The following is a 4,871-nucleotide window of genomic DNA, read 5'->3' on the forward strand; positions in this document are numbered from 1 at the left end:
ACCACTTCTGGTTTTCTGGTAGTTAACTGTAGATAAGTCTCACAGACTTTCCTGTCCAGGTGGGCTGGCTTTGAACTGTGCTCCTCAGATCTCAGCCTCCTGAGTAGCTGGGATTACAGGTATGAGCCATCGGTGCTCCACTAGATTGTGTTTCATTGTTTTGGGGTGGGTTTTATGTGTGTGTGTGTGTGTGTGTGTGTGTGTGTGTGTGTGTGTGTGTGTGTGTGTGTCAGTCCTGGGGCTTGAACTCAGGGCCTGAGCACTGTCCCTGAGCTTCTTTTGCTCAAGGCTAGCACTCTATCACTTGAGCCACAGCGCCACCTGTTTTTTTTCTGTTTATGTGGTGCTGACTAGAATGGAACACAAGGCTTCATGCTTCTAGGTGAGCACTGTACCACTAAGCCACATTCCCAGCCCCGTTTGTGCACATAAAGTGCTCAACTATCACTCAGGCCTCCATGATGGAGTTAGACGAATTTTGAGAAACGCTGCTTAAGAGATGGTATCTTTCCTGTAGGACAATTGATATAGTCTAGAATTCCCTTTGATTTGTATCTTTCTTCTTCCTTAACCATAGTTATGTCTTTGTGCTGTTGTATTCTATGTATATATATGTTATGGGGTGTATTTATACTGAGAGTGGGAGTAGTGGGCAGGAAGGGAAGTGATGTGAGATGCAGATAGACATGTGTAACTTGTTAGAATGCTTTGAAAGCACTTTCTATATCTTTTTCTTCGTCCCTAGATTCTGATAGATATATATCCATTTGTTTCTGACAGCTTACTATTGAGAACCAGGCGGCTAGGCGCATTGCCAGGAGATTATTCTCTGGTTCCGCGAGATCTGAAGGGCTTTTGTAACGCAGTAGAGAATAAGTCCTAGTCATGAGTCTTCCTGGAGGGCTCCATCCTAGGCTATGACGCAGACAGGGATGAGCAGAGTGCAGGGCCGAGCCTGTGGCCAACACTGAGGAAAGGGCAGATGTTGCTTCTGCTTGAGGGTTTGGAGGGGATATTCAAGATGAGCCCATTGTAGGTGTGGACGCGGCTGGGTCTGTTTTGGGTAAGGGCAGTAGAGGAGGAGCTGTGCTGAGTGCTAGCCGATGACTTGTGTCTGAGTGGCAGGGTAAGAGGAAGGTTCTATCACCTTTCCCAGCTCCTTGGATAGGCTCAACTTCTTTCTGCTTCATTCTGCTTCACATTAAGCTCCCAGTCAGATATCTCTGTGTGGCTGAGGAATTGTAGGAAATGCCAGGCTCAGACTGCCGGTATGGGGCTAGGGGATAATGGCCACATTTCTGATCACTTTGTATGGAAGATTGGCCAGGCTCTCTGCGTGGTCACACAATTGAGTCAGCCAGCTCTGTCACTCAGCATTATGTTCTTATAGGATGTAGTCTCTTCCAACAGGAGCCTTCCCTTAGGATTATTATTATTTTGCCAGTCCTGGGCCTTGGACTCAGGGCCTGAGCACTGTCCCTGCCTTCTTTGTGCTCAAGGCTAGCACTCTGCCACTTGAGCCACAGCGCCACTTCTGGCTTTTTCTGTGTATGTGGTGCTGAGGGCTTCATGCATGTTAGGCAAGCACTCGACCACTAAGCCACATTCCCAGCCTGCCCTTCTTTTTATAACAAACATTTCCTAGTATTGGAGGATTTCTTCCTAATCTAGTCTTCTAGAAATCACACCCTTCTGCTCACAAGCTTCTGAGTAGTTTCTAAGAGAAAAATACCCCAGCACCAAGCTTTTCCTGTCACATTTGGACCCAGCCCCATTTACCCAGTTTCAGAGGGATGTGTGAGTTTTGCCCAAAGTTTCTTCCTGATTTATTCTCTCCTTGGAGTCCTTGGTGAAGGCCCCTTCCCATGAGTAGCAACGGATGCTTGTGACATTTTCTCTTTATCAGTCTACAAGCCTCCCCTACCTACTTACATGTGAGGAAAATCAGTAGGTATTTTCCAGGAGTTGCTACTTCCATGGCCCTTGGGGGTGTGGCCTCGTTCCTATGTGCACGTCCAGGGCCACTCTCCTTGCTGACTGAAGGTGGTTATGCTGTTAGTGCAGTTATATACACAGAGCCTTGGGGTTCAGGGTTGCTATCTTTTACCGTGGTAAATGACTGGATAGGTAAATGTCTTAGAGAGATAAAGGTGGCGATTTGGGGAATCAGTGACCTGGTCTATAAGCCCCCAAAGCGTGTAAGGAACAAATACAGGAGTTATGCAGGTAGGTGTTATTCTATCTAGAACAATTGGCCTTTTCTGGTTCTTCGGCACGGGCTGGAAGCACACTGCAGGACTGGAGGGTGAGGAACGAGCAGGTTTCTTTCTGTGGTCCGGTCGCCAACACTGCATTTCCTTCCTGCAGGGTGTGAAGTTGCTCCTCATCGAGGACTAGGCACCTTCCGTCACCATCACGGAGTCTGGTTAGCAGCTGATGGTGAAATCCTTTGCGCCTCCTGCCCCCGGGCCTGCCCGCAGTCAAGGCGGGGCCCTCTTTTGTGTGCTTCCCTTTGAAAGCTTAGGACTGTGCCCTGTACTGTGGAAGCCTCACTCGAGAGCCGGTTGCTCAGGCTTTGCAGCTGGGGGGTGTGGCGGGCTTGCCGCCATGCTGTGCCACGTGCGTGACTTCAGTGTGTTACTCCGCAGGCTTCTGGTGAGCTGCAGGTCACCCTCGCGCTCGGCACGGGGCTGTGCTGACTTGCCCGCTGGCCTGCTCTCCGAAGCGGGAGGGCGGGGCTGGAAGGGCGGCTTGCAGGCTGGCGCCTTCTCGCAGGAGCCCTCGGATTTGGTCCCTACGTTTCAGGCTCCAAGTAAGTGCAGGTGTCCATCGTTAACGGCTGTCTACGGTGTATACACACACACACACACACACACGCACACGCACACGCATGCATGGTGCCGCCCAGGGCCAGGTGTTTGAGTGTGAGAGGTGCTAGCGAGCTAGAGGAGGAATGTTTTCTGGTGACAGCATTCCTAGTTCAGGCCTACGCCGCCTGTGCTGGCCTGCACATCCATAAATACGTAGCGCGTGTCCTCCAGTCGCCCCACATCCAATGCTTGTCAACACTCCATTAGAGTGCGTCTTCCTTCTTATTTTTGTTTGCTTTGTTTTCAGTCTTATACACAAGTTACAATCTCAGAAAGCACAGAGTGAAAAAGCTTCTTTCCTCATACACATGCTAAGAAAATAGTTTTATACATAGAATTCCAACGAGAGAGGACAGGGAAAGAGGGACGTGAGAGACGCCGAGAGGCAGGAATTACGGGGTGGCAGCAGGTGCCGGCGACTGGGTCCGTTCCTCTCCTTTCGCCTACATTGGTGGTTGGCATTTTTTGGTATTGACAGAATCAAAATAAATGGACAGACAGTGAGGTTCAGGAGCAGGGGGCGGGGCTGGGGTGAGTTCTCCCCGCCCCTTTCTGCACACGGTATTGGTGTCAACATGTTCAGGGCAGAGCGCTGGAAGCCTGCGACCCGCGGCCTTGTGTGTGGGTGCTGAGTGCGAGGGGGAGTGGAGGCCGGCGGAGGGGAGAAGCGTCTGGGGCAGGGGAGGGGCTGCGGGGAATCTGCACAGGCTTTTCTTGGCTAAATAAAACACCTACTACTCTGTGCGACTTTCGCTGGATGCTGGGGTTGCTGAGATCACCCCTGGGCGGCTCTGAGGGCTTGCCCCTGCTCCTGGCCCCTCCGGGGCAGAACTGACTCTTGGCGCCACCTCCAGCGGCTGCTGCTGGAGGGGGAAGGCTGGGCTCGGCCCCTGGGAGAGCAGGGAGGGGAACAAGGGATCAACCCCACCATGGCAGAGAAGGTTCAGGAAGCGTCTAGAGAGAGGGGAATATGTGTGGAAAAAGGGAGGGGAGATGGTGGTAGGCAAAAGGGACAGAGACCCTGATGTCAGACCCCTGCTCTGTTCACCCATCTTTTCCTGGGGCTGCTCAGGTGCTTCAGGCATGGCCTTCCGACAGCTGGCAAGAACGGTGTGTGTGTGTGTGACCCATGTGGACACTCGGTGGGTGGACAGGCACGTGTCCGTGTCTCTCCCTACAGTGCAGGCAGAGGGGAAGGTGGGCGGCTTCTGGTCCTGAGCTTCTCCAGCAGGAAAGTCACGGTCTCCCCGAGCTGAGGTCTAAGCGGCCCTTCAAGGCGGGCGCGGGCGCGGGCGACACCCAACAAGACCCTTGTTCCGCGGGGTTGCATGTCTCCCCCTCGGGTTCCAAGCTTGTGGTTCATTCCTCCGGTCTCCGCGCTTTTGTGCATGCGTTTTTGGTTGTGTTTCGGTTGGGGGCTTTGGATTTGCCATCGGTGGGCAGGGCCGGGCTGAGAGGATCTGTGGTTAAAGCCTTGGCGAGGGAGGGAGTGACTGCAGGTCCCGGAGGGGGGAGGCGGGCGGTGGGAGGGGGGGAATGGGGGGCCCTTGGCGGCCGCTTTGGCGGAGTCCAGGCCGTGGGGTGGGGGGGGCACTTCTTCCTCTGCCAACCTCCGGTTTGGTTCGAGTTCTATGGGCCCTGACGTTAGGGACCACGTGGGTTTTTGGAAAGGGTTTGCGAGCGAGGGCGCCCTAGGAAAGTGGGGGGAGGCGTCGGGCCCCGCGCCCCTCCCCGCTCTGGTCTCGTCCTCCTTCGCCCTGCGTGCTCCGCGGTTCTTTCTTTTTGGCGTGTTCTCCGTCAGCGGGGCAGCACCGGACAGTTGCGTGGACGGTCGTGGGGGGGGGGGGGTAGGTGTGTATGCACGCGCCAGGTAAGGAGCACACCCACGCGCGCGAGGACTGGAGGGCAGGTGGTGTTGGGCTCGGGGAGGCCGGGCTCTGCTGGAGGGCGCGCCCCGTCCGGTCTCGTCCCCCCCTCCCCCCCGCGGCCCGCCCCGTCTGT

This window comes from Perognathus longimembris, chromosome 14, assembly GCF_023159225.1.
Source record: "Perognathus longimembris pacificus isolate PPM17 chromosome 14, ASM2315922v1, whole genome shotgun sequence".
Classification (NCBI taxonomy): Eukaryota; Metazoa; Chordata; class Mammalia; order Rodentia; family Heteromyidae; genus Perognathus; species Perognathus longimembris.